We start from the raw sequence: 12,616 nt of genomic DNA on the forward strand, positions 1-12,616 counted from the left end.
TCTGAAAGGCCAGAATTACAAATACAGAGGCTAAATCTTTCTCTCCTAAATTGAAAAAGATCTGTTAATAATTATTGTGAGCCAAGAGAAAAATCCAGACGACCTCTCTAGAGACAAAGGAACAGGCAAATACAACTGGGAGGTCATTAGCTTAAGCTTTGCAATTGCTGTCCAAAGGGGCTCTTTTTCAAACCTGTCAGGAATTTCTTTCTAACCATTCAGCTATTCAAAAAGTGTCCGCTTGGATATTGCAAAAGTCAGAGTCATACGCAAAGAAAGGACACAGGGAAGAAGACATGAAACTTAGCAGTGAATCCTAATCTGAGTCCAATGATTAGCATATAAGGAATAATTCGGGGAGGCAGCTAGCCTAGCGAGTGGTGAAGTGGTGTGGGATGATGAGACCAGAGCTGAATTGCTAGTGCTGGGGCAAGTCTATGCCCTTGCCTGCCTCAGTTTCTCCTTTGCAAAACAGGAGTAATGACAGCGACCTTGTGAAGTCTTTCCCTTGACTCCGGCACACACTAGAGATGGAAAGTGCTTGCAAAGGGAAAGTGCCGCTATTTCGGGATGAGGGAGGTAAGGCACTGAGCAGCTGAGCGACTTATCTGCAGGCACACAGCGAGTCAGCGGCAGCTCCAGGAATAGCACATGGGTCTCTTGGCTCAACGGGAACAGATAATGCTTAATAAAGTATTTAAAGCAGCAATTAAGGGTCCACTTCTACCAACTTTACATTAAACGAGGAATCCCTTGGCCTCCTCGGGAAGTAAATACAGCTCAGAGTGAATTAGGAGTGCAGACCTGGGACCTAGAGAACTGCTTTGGATGAACAGTGTCACTCGAAGTGTTTTAGCAAGTGAAAACCAAAGTCAGTGCTGAAGATTAAGATTTGAAAGCAAGTGCTGACATACTGAGGTCCTTGGAAATTTTGTCTGTGAGGAAATCTACTGTATAATTAAATTTGCAGTTTCCTTAGTGGGACCATCATTTCCTTCCATGAACAAAAAGATAAATTTCTTAGATATTCTGTCATGGAGTCTTCTAATGTAACAAGGCTTGACAGACTGAATAAGTAACTCCACAGCTTTTAAGAATAATCTTTTTGATAGCAGCGATTCCCTGAGATGATAACCTTCCTAAAGACAACTAAGGAGTCTACCAATGAGCTGAGAAGCGTGGTTTTGCCAGCCACAGAGGAATTGCAGTCATGACCTTGTCCAGACTCTCTGACAGGATTTTGGCAAGGACTGCAGGAATCGGAGGCTCGGGAGGAAACGCAAACTTCCTGGTCGAAACACCAGTTGATAAGTAATTCAGCGGGAGTCCCTGGGCCGCACTGGAGGGGGTGTGGATGCCAGCAGTACATTCAGATGAGATGAGAGTAGTGGTATCATCAGAAAGGTGTCCCACACCTGAGGCAGCCTGAGAAGAAGAGGTCTTTCAGAAAGACCTCTTCTAAAATACCACTAGCCTGTGACAAAATACCTGTAAATCATTTTATTCTTTCTGTGATGCAAGTTAGCCAACAACTTTTCGAAAATTAACCTATTTGCAGGTTACAAGATATCAAAGACTTCTACGTTTGCTTCTTCTGGTATCTCCTATTTGTAGCTGCCGTTTATACAGATGGGGCTGCTGCCCTTCAGGCACCGGAGCAATGGTGGTTGTCTTTATATTTGGGAAAACCTCACTGGAGGTTTTTTTTTAAATTTTAATTTATTCAGACCGTTTGTGCAGCCTTAAGTCTTTGAGTGAGAAGGTTTAGTAGTCTAGGTTTTTCTTTCACAGGAATTAATTACAACCAAATTCAAACCTGCATGCTGCCTCCACCAATCTAATCACAAATATGAGTCAGCAACAGTATACAAATAATCTTTATCAAGGAGTGTATAGTGATGGGATTACAAAAATACAGGGCATGGCATTCCCAAACTGCCTTTTATTTCAACAGCAATTCATGGCTACAGAGAGAAACCAGAGTGTCTGCTCTGCATCTCCCCCGCCTCTCCTCTCCCTGACTCACTTTAAGGTCACACCAAGAGGCAAAGCAAATGGATGAGTATATCCATGCTCCTCCACATCTAAAGCAGCTGGTAGCAGCTGCAAGCACAAACTAGAAGTATCTATAAAGAAACAAGGTATAAAAAAGCCCATTTATGCCAGGTATTAAACCAAATTAAGTCCAAATTCACACATCCTTTAGTTATACTTAGAGGAACCTTCCAATCTGAATTGATCCTGGTGTCAAGAGAGGCAGCTAGTGCACTTTGGAGCATTTAAACGTGTCTTTGGGAGAAAAAGACCCTCAGAGCACTGGAAGAATATCAAGATTTGTCGAGTTTGATTGTCTTCTTTGCTGTAGCTGGAAATCATAATTCTGCTTGCATTTCACTCCAGCTAGACTAGGAGAGAGCTCTGCTCACTATAGGCAATCTTTTGGGGTGCAACCAAGCTTGGGTAGTTAAATATTCCACTGCTGATGTTTGGACTTACTTATGGTTCAGTGCGCAAGGAGCCATGCAGGAATGAGTCATTTTTTTCTACCGCATTTCTCTCAGTCTGCCTATCCTAAAATAAAGAAGGTAGAGTTTCCTGCATCACAGTTTCTTTTTCCTTCAGTGCAAAATCAATCCTAAATTGGCCTGCATTGAACTCTGGTTATGTGACGGCTGGCTACAGGCCAACCCATGCAACCCTGCATCAGAAATGCTCAGTACTGCAGCTGAGAACAGACTTTCAGAAGAGCTGATACCCGGCTTCTCAGCAGGCATTTTAGTATCTGGATCCAGCTGACATTAAAAGGAGTCCAGCCCCAGATACATTTTAAAAGCTGGGTCTGAAGTCTTATGGAGCTGCCTGCGTCAAGCAGCCAGATCTTGAGAAAATGGGGCACCCTCTCTGGGAACTAGGGTGGTTTGAATACCTGTGCAGTTTTTTAAACATCTGAATGGGTGCTCCATATATGACACACTTTCAAAGCCGGTTTTCCCCTTTTGACATCTGTTTGGTAGCTTATATGAAATAAACCATAATTTTTTCTGCTAATTGAGTTCATGTAACAAATTTTAGTTAAAATGGAATTGTTTCAGGGAAATGAATGAAGTTACCTACGTGAACTACCTGGCTGAATCCCTGGAGAAAATATTTTGTTACATCTGAATAGTGTTTTCTGACAGTCTGCAACGGTGCATTCTCTTGGCAGGGGTCCCTCCATAAATCACATACTACAGAGTGTAAAAAAATGAATGTTTGGTATGTTACTGTGAGATTCCTTGGCAAATCTTCACGCGAAAGAGCTACTTCACGTGTCTTGGCAACTACCTAGTGATAAAGAACGAAAGATAAGTTCACAAGGGCCCTCAGGAACTTCAGAGGGACAAATGGTCCTCTGATCACAGTGAAGCTACAGAAAAAAATTGTCAGCAAATTTCCATAAGCCAGAAATACATTCCAAGAAAATCTGAAACATTTCTGTAACCTCATCCTGCCAGAGTGTGAAGGATTCAGATTTAAGCCCGAAACCAGCAAAACACATAAGAGTGAATTTGAAGTGAAAGCATAAAGCAACTTCAGGGCTGTGGACAGGGGCACACAGCACAAAAAAAGGAAACCACATGGTCCTTTCTGCTTTCTGGCCATAGTTGGAGAGCAGGAAGTATGGTCATCAAACAGAAGGCAAAACATTTGTAACAGCTACTAGCAAACATGTGGTCACTCAACACCTAATTAGACCTTTGGGCCTTATAGCAGTAAACCGTGATACAAGCCAAAATATTACTGAATTTTGAAGAAAATTGCCTTTTTTTTTTTTGTGTAGACAATGTATTCACAGTTACAGCATTGGCTTGCAGACCAGCGCGTCTTGAAGTATCAAGCTATTGTGATATTAATCCTACCTTCCAATTGACTGTGAGAAAACCTTTCCTGTAGTTGCTGCCGTCCTGTGTCTTGGCCAGAGGCAGAAGGCAGCATGAGAAGGACCATTCAAATAACGCAGAGGACTGCTTTTGCACTCATAGGAGGAACAAAATTCCAGTACGTGACCTTCACATGCGATGCTCCACGCAGCGAGATAGTTGCAGTAACAGTTTCCCTAACTTCGTTTTGAGTCAGTACCGTCACTCCCATTAAGGATGTTCATCGTAGTTAGGAATGAATAATCTGCTGTTATTGTACCACAAAAGTAAGCATGTGCCATGGTACGCCAGATGTTAATGGCATTGTTGTATGGGAATATATGGGAGCATAACGGCACCTCCCTGGCTCCACCAGCAGTTGGCAGTCCATATGGTGGTGGCACACACCCCATACTGATGGATGCTCAGCAGATGCTCTTCAAGAGCTAAATAATGCAAACAGAGGCTGGTGTGATCAATATACAGCCCTCATAGTTCAGGCACTGCTCACAGCCAACAAATGCAGTAATTTGCAGGGGGGTGGTGGGGTGTGTGTGTGTGTGTGCAGCTTTTAAAAGAAAGAATAGTCTTTAAAAAAAGGCCAGTAAACCTTTCGGCATTTTAAAAAAGCAGTTACAGGTGCTGCTAAAGAGAGACTTTTACTTTGTTACCAAGCTTCTGCCTTTACATTAAAAATATATATATTTTGGAGAAATGTCTTATTTAAATTAAATGATTTCTTGGCCTTCAGGAATCTATATTTGTCTACCTCTATCTGGGATTGTCTTCAAGATACCCATGCATGTGTGTGTGCGCGTGCACATGCACGTATGTATGCTTACACATTCATAAAGTGCTTATTCTCTCCTCTGAAAATATTGGGTCCCTCAAGACCAGGAACCTCCACTGGAGTGAATATAATTTCTCAGTTCCTCTGTACTGCTCAGACAGTTACATGAAACTATCAGAATCTGGATCTTCCTAGCATAATGCTAGACTTTTTTTATTGTCATGGTTAAAGAAAAATAACCTCTCTGCTCATATCAATATTTTAGAGCATCTTCAGTGGTTGAAATTAGGTCAGGTGCAGCAAAACTGCTGGTAGTTGAGGTGAAACAAAGATCAATAAGGTTACCTGATACAGAGACAGCACAGCCAGCAGCAATCATAATATTAGCACAATATGCATCAAAATCCACTTATATGTGGGAGTCGCAAGAAACGGAAACAAATACTAAAACCCACACAGAAGACATAATTTATGATTCATGGGATGAGACAGGAATGCAATTTTCAGAACACCACTGAAAACAAAATAATCTAAAGGAAAATGCATTAGGTATCACTCCATTTGAAGGAAAAAGGCATAAGAGCTGCCAACATGACCCTGTACCTCCTCCATTTTGATACAGAAAGCAGCCTCAGGGAAATAAAAGTTAGAACTTAATATCCAAGGTCGTTAGTGTTCTCAATAACAGATTATCTTCGAAAACATGTTAAAGAAGAAAATTGTTTTAAATATGAAATTGGAATAAGCCAAAATTAGCCCATAAACTTGAAATAAAAAAAAAAAAAATCTTCTATGCATTGCTAACACTTGTTAAAAAGAGCAAAAACTGTAAGGGGTTTAATGCTTAATGTGAATTAACTCAGCCATGTGTATTATGTAGCCAAAGCCATAGAAATGGCCATCTAAATTGATTCTGGAACTGGTAGGCCTGCAGCAGATTTGCAAATGATAATGCATACATTAATAGATACTTTCACTAATTTCACTAATGACCGATAATGAGAAATTTGGATTTGTAGATGAACAGAAACATTTCCATTCCATCATTTGTACACATGCATGGAATTCCACATCCCAGGACAGAGACTGAGCCAGCCGCAACAGACTTATCCCTCCAAATCCCCGTCCAGTGCAGCACGAAGGGTCGCTCACTGCCCTCATGGAGCTGCCCCTCCTCAAGCACCTTCATAGATTTATGTCTGGCAAAATACTGCTTGGGTCCAGAAAATGGATCCCCTTCAGCTTTAAGGACTAGGTAGCTAATGACACGGGTTTGTGGAGCTGCTGTGGAAGGAGTCACCTGCTAAACTAGCTGACAAACCGAATGCAGACTGTTCAAAGAACTGCAAAAAGCAGCCCCTGAACTGCATGCACAAACTAGAAGCTTGTGCCCTGCTCCTTGCACGATGCTGTTACACTGCAGGCAGCTGGACTCTGCATTGCTATGGAGGAAAGAACCACCAAGTAGCGTGGTGTGGCTAAGTCTGATTTATTAAGCAGGCAAAGTGGGGGATCAGCTGTGTCAGGAAAAAGCTCCTCAGTCACCGCCTCACCCCCTGACTCTGTCAGCTGAGACCTACCCCCTTTCACAGTCCAGCGAGGGAGGACATGGAAACCTCTGATAAACCCTATCTCAGGGTCCAGAAGAAAGCCATCAGAAATACTCCAGGGACTTCTGAAAAAAGCAGCCTAGTGCACTAGAAGAGAGTGATCATGCAGGCAATCTCTTGATTCCTACAAGGTACTGTTAAAAAAAAACATTCCCCCCCCGCAAAACATTCCACTGTATAAGATTGGCTTTACCAGTTACCACACAGCCATACAAATACCCTGACCGATATCCTTTGCCCTAGTCTTGTCTTCCACCACCCCAAAGATTCAGTGGGCACCCTGTATCTGAATGAACGGAGAAATTATTTCAGCTGCAACATTAACTCTAGGGGCTTAAAGTTTTTTTTTTTTTTCCTAAATTTGATTTATCGTGCAACTAAAACAGCTTAACAGTGAACACATGCAGAGACTCATTATCTCTGCCTCTGGCTTCAAAAGGCTCTGGGAGTTCCTTGGACCCATCCAAAACCTCTTCTGCTTTCAAGTGCCATCAAACATTATTCACTAACTGTAACGTGAATATCCAGACACAGTCTCCGTGTCTGATCTTTGTGGCCACCAGATTGTTACTTCCTTTCTCTCCCCATTCTCTATATATTGTATTCTTATGTGTTGGAGTTTTCTGGGTTTTGTTCTGTTCTTTTTTTTTTTTTTTTTTTTTTTTTTTATCTCTCTGCTTTCACATTTCCTTCTAACTAGGATGTTTTTATGTCCAGCATAATTTTGTTCATGTTTGAATAATTCTGCCTTCCTGGGCATTCAATAAACCATCCTTGAAAATTTCCAGTTTTTATTACATTAGTGTGACTTGACAGGAATGCTGACAACTGCTGCAAGCTTTGAAAAAAAAGCAGAGAGATAGAGTCATAGAATAATTCAGGTTGGAAGGGACCACAAGAGGTCATCTAATCCAACCTTCCACTCAAAGCAGGGTCAACAAGGAGTCAGCATACTCATGCCTAAGAGGTACCTTATTCTGTGTGCACCGAGGAAAGGTTCAGATTATGAATACCCAGGCAACAGCTACATCATTGAATAACTCCTCTTATCCCTCATGATGAAGTACAATGTTTCCCTCTGCAGTGGAAAGCTTTCTCCTAACAGTGCTCCCTCCCCCGCCCCCACCCTGAACTTTAGAAACTAAACATGTAGCCCAGCTTGAATTGACCCATGATGAGTTTTTCTCCCCGTTCTTTGCAGTTATCTACTCAAGGAGCATCAAGCAGCATGCCCTCCTTCTTTTGCATTTTGTGCTTGAATTTGTCATAGCTCCAATGTTTAATTTGAAAAACGCTCCAGCAGAGCTAGCTACTCACCAGTCTTTCACATAAATACAGATCATGGTGCAAGCTTTCAGCAAGAAGCCACGTGGGAAAGACATACTTCAGAGAAACAGTGGGGCCTCCCCTCTTCATTCTTCCCACATCCCTCCCAAAGATCATTCCCGTAACTACGAAGCATAATCCTATAAATCAGCAGAGAATTTGGTCTTGACAGCTGTGCCGTCTTCTTTTATGTATTACCTTGAAATGCTTTCAGCTAATTTCAGTTTTATGAAAAAATCAAAAAAAGTCTTTACAGGCTTCATATATTGACCTAGTCACTTACATATATCTTTTCTTTTTGGTAGATTGTGGTCTTGCTTTCCTCTTTCCCTGTGAAATAGATGCGTAACTAAATTTCCTTTAAGAGGTGAGGTGGTAAGCTTTCTCCATACGTCTAGCATGATACTAGCTTCACACAAGCAGGACGCTAGCACATGCACACATGCATGCACACGCACACACACAGAGGACTGTCTTGAAGACACATACAATCCCAACACTACGGAGTAGTTTATGTGCACAAGGAAAGGATTGAAGTTTCCCTCTAACATGATCTTCATCAGTTCTGGGTGCTCCTGGGTCCCAGGGAAACCATCCTGCTGCTCTCTGAAGCTGCTGCCCCCACCACAGCTGGTGATCCCCTGGGAAAGAGTCTTGTACCTTGTTCATTGTCATTGGACATGAACTTAAATCGAAGCTGTCAGGGACAGCACTATGCTAAGTTGCTTGCCAATGCTGGTATTAAACTCTATACTCACAACCTTGCAAAAGTTTCCATTGCAGGCCCAGCAGCACTATGTGCCAAGACTGCAAGGACTTGGGTTCTTTCTATTTATCTGCGTGGACTACACATATTCCTAGATCTTCTTTAGGGGAAGCTCAGCTGCAGCAATGCAATGCTGCCCTCTCTTAAGCTGGCAGCAGAGGAGTCAGAGAAGGCCTAATGTGTACCAAGGAAGGGGGATTTTGCGTAGATGAATTTTTTTTTCAGAAAAAATAGGAAAGCAGAAGTTGCAACAAACTTCATGTTGATACATCTCTTAGAACCTGAAGAGACCCGTTTCATTGGTATAATCACACCAAACAGAAATGGAATTGAGGCTAACAAGCCCTTAAATTGATAGTTTATCCTTTTAAGGATAAGGACATTAAGGACGTTTTAAGTTGAAAACATATAAAGCTTTGTTGATCAGGAGCAGCTGGAGGTGAAGGTTGTCTACATTTGCGGGTAGACAAATGGCATTAGGAAAATTTTCTACCAGGGTAATCACTAAAAACACAATACATGAGAAAAGTTCTGATTAGCTCTTTTCAGATTATTGGTCTGAATCTCTCAATGATGGACAACATGTAGGATACTATTTGAACTTGTTCAGTTTTGAGGATGCTTTTAAAATCATCCCTGGCAAGCAAAAAAAACCCCGCCCCGTGTGGAGTGGCTTAATGTTAGCTGTGGCCTTCTGAGAATAGAGCTATTGCGTGCAAGCACACTGCTGAGTATAAATCTGAAGGATCATGCCACTCTCCTCTTACGTGTGTGAGTTTAGGCATCATAGGCTCTAGACATTTCCCAAGGAAAATATTCCTGATTTCCTATATGAAAGTTACCATTGTTGCAGCAGTAGAAGATACACAGAAGCCAACTCCAAATGCTGTGTGGAAGCCAGCACACTCATAAAAGGGGGTTGTGTAGTGTCCAACACAACTGAGAAACATGGCATTTTGACCAAACGTACCAGGTTTAACACGAGACTGCTTTTATGCAGGAAGAGAACTTAAATTCCATATGCAGAACAGACAGGCCTTTGTTTTCCAGTCAGGCATGAAAGACATGCAGCTGCATGGAATTCTGTTTATTAAGAACAAAAGGGCAAAGAATAGACTTGTCCATTCTAGGACTCTTATCTGTGTATTTTAAACCTAAGACTTAAGTTGAGACTATTAAAGCATCCACTTGCTCTTACAAATGCTGCATTGCATATCGTCTTTGCTCTGCAGTTTATGACACCAAAGTGGTACTGAAGTTGCTCCTTAGCACAACAGTCAGGAGCAAAAACCCATAGTACCTTAGCTGCTGTCACAGTGGCAATGGCACAGTGGCAACATGCAGTTGAGTTTAGCAGCAAATCTTAGTTTGTACCGATGTTTCCAAAACCAGAGTCAGGTTGTTAGACATGTCAGTCAAGGATTTAGTACAGGTCATAGAAAACAGGAGGCACAAGGGTGAAATATTTGAATTAAAAGCTCCTTGGAATAAAATATCCAAATTTCTTTATTAGAGACATGCCATGAAGAGAGACACTAATTTGAGAGAATGGTTTAATAAGACAAGATTTTGGAAATCTTGAATCAAAAGATTAAAGAGGACACCAGAAAATATAATACCAACTTGAACTGAGACATTCCCAACCTTGTTGATCAACAGCTTGAAAATGCTACAAAGACAACTGGCAAGAGATCAGCAGTAGACTTTTCCCTTAAGCACCACGATAGAAATTTAATCATAGATACAGTACCTTTCAAGATACCAATGCTAGCAATTTCTAAAAAGATGAAAGATATTTCTAATAAACAGCTGGCACAGTAAATATTGAAAATTGGAAAGGATAACAAGCACACTCTAGATGCAAGATTACACATGAGAAAGTTCAAGTTGTGCTGGTTTCTGTTGCTGCACAGTAGAATAGAGGAGATTAAGATAAGGGTAACTCTTTATGGGACGAGTACCTGAGTCAAAGGTATGTAATATAAAAGAGTGTTTCGGGTAAAAGACACCACAGAGTCTGCACTCCAGTACAGTTAAAATCATAACCTGTGAATGATGGACGTGTACAGAAAAATAATGATAACAAACACAGTGAATGAGATCTGAAGAGATGGTCTTTGCTGGAAGATCTGACGGTATCGAATGGATGCCAAAACCCCCTCTAAAATAATCTATAATAGGAAACCAAGCAGGGTGCAGGTAGCCCTGGAGAGGCCCTAGCAGACTTCTGTTCAATGAATTCTGTTACCCAGACGTTCCTTTGTAGTTCTCAAAACGCTTTAAGACTCCTGGTCAGTAAAGAAGTTTGGAAAAGATTCAAAATTCAGTTCTGCAGTGTCAGCATATATTCCTAGCTGTGCTAACTAAAGCACAGTGTTAGCAAAAAAAAGCAATTCTGTAAAACAATGCCATGAAATTCCACTTTCATTCTCTCTGTATGATCTCCAGATCAAGCACTTAATCCTCCCCCGAAACTTTCCTCTTATAAGCTTCCCTTACTGGTGCCGATGGGGATTACCCAGTTGCCTGGGAGCTGTTTGTATGGAACAGTGGAGACCCAAAGCTTGATTCATGTGAAAGGAACTGAAAGTTTCAAGTGAGAAATAATCCTAAGAAGGGTGAAGAGGGGACAAGGACCGAAGGATTAGCTACAAGGATTCCTCAGTTCTGGAAAGACCGTAAAACCCAGACTTGCCTTTACAGCTGTCTGACTCAATGGGATGTAACATTTGCACCAAGGTCTGAGTGCTTGGCTCAGCTCATTTAAATGGAACTGAAAAGCAGAACTGGAAATCTTGCTACTTGCTTGCTCAGGAGAGGGTGGCAGTGTCTGTACGAAAAATTAAACTTGGTTTAAAAAACAAACAACCCTAAACCTGCAAATTGCCACCGATACTGAAAGTACAACAGCACCTTGGCATTCCTGCTGCAAATCCTTTGATTGGAGATTTTCCTGTGCATTCATCTCACCAAATGCTGTCCGTGGCTACACGTACAATTTCCACTCACTTTCCTGGAAGTGGTATGTGTGTGTCATAGCCACTGCTTCACAGCTGAATATTACATCAGAGCTAAAAAGATGACATCCTGTGATGGGAGCTAAAGAACCCAAACTGCCCTGTATCACTCCAGTACCCTCCCAAATGACAGCAAGACTACATTGCTGATACATACCGTGGGGACACAGGCACGTAACTAGTACCATATCTTGGCATTAAGTGAGGAGCAACCATCAGGCCACAGGTGCTGCAAGTCCACATAATAGTGCATCTTCACATATGTTCATACCTGTATAGCAAGAATGATTAAAAAAAGGAGCCCGTTAGCAGTGATGCATCATTTGCATTATGAAATCACGAGCCTTGACCACCTACAAAATGTGCTATTTTGTCTTATAAGTGAACTGAATTATGGGTAAAATTAATGCACCTAAAAAGAATTAGGGAATATTCAAACATAGGCAGGAAAGAAAAATTATCTGAGAGAGGAAAAGCTACAGAGGGATGCATAATATGATGGCAATAAAAGCGTTACAATGTTTGGAGACCTGAAGCATGACCCCCCCCTCCTTTCCCACATATCTTTTTATTGAAATAACTGTGCATTCCAAGCCTTTCCCACAGATACAGGAATAGTCTTCAGGATGCTTTTATGGTCTTTTCTAATTTTAATCTATTTTTCGCTTTAGAGATGCCAAATAGTGTTTACCAACATATAGTTATCTCACAATTGCAGTACCTCGTGAGCAAATCAATATAACATTTAAATGCATTTTCTTCCTTGTATGACAACTAGTTAACAGAAAACTTTTGGAAGAGGTAAAAACATATCCAGCAATACATACAGTGCAGACATATTCAGCAGGACTGGAAGAAGAGATCAGTTATGCAGGAACAGGGCAGGTATGTGAAGTATGAGATTTATGTTGGATCAATTATTCCCAACTCCTTTTGACTATCTCAAATGGCAGAGGAATACATCCAAAAAAATGGACAAAGGTTTCTTAAAATTCAAAGTCTGTCTACATTTGTGTCTTGTTTAGAATTTCTATAACCCAGCACAATCCCTGTTATATTGCAAGACTTCACAATTAGTAGCTTGCTAATGGAGATAAGTCCTCAGTCCATCAGTGTGCATGTGTGCTGGTGTTGTGGGGAGAGTATTACAGTTTTTTTAGTTAAGTTCCTCACTTTATGAAAATCAAATCTGTTGTGAAATAGCATGT

General features: G+C 41.3%; 1 long non-coding RNA gene across 1 annotated transcript in view; it reads right to left on the reverse strand.

The window, feature by feature from the left end:
* LOC115336048 overlaps positions 1 to 12,616 on the reverse strand; it is a 35,574-nt gene that overhangs the window by 12,130 nt on the left and 10,828 nt on the right. Inside the window, exon 2 of the long non-coding RNA XR_003921600.1 lies at positions 11,566 to 11,679. This is a non-coding gene — a long non-coding RNA (uncharacterized LOC115336048). The remainder of the gene's footprint in view (positions 1 to 11,565; positions 11,680 to 12,616) is intronic.

Source organism: Aquila chrysaetos, chromosome 25, assembly GCF_900496995.4.
Source record: "Aquila chrysaetos chrysaetos chromosome 25, bAquChr1.4, whole genome shotgun sequence".
NCBI classification, from domain to species: domain Eukaryota; kingdom Metazoa; phylum Chordata; class Aves; order Accipitriformes; family Accipitridae; genus Aquila; species Aquila chrysaetos.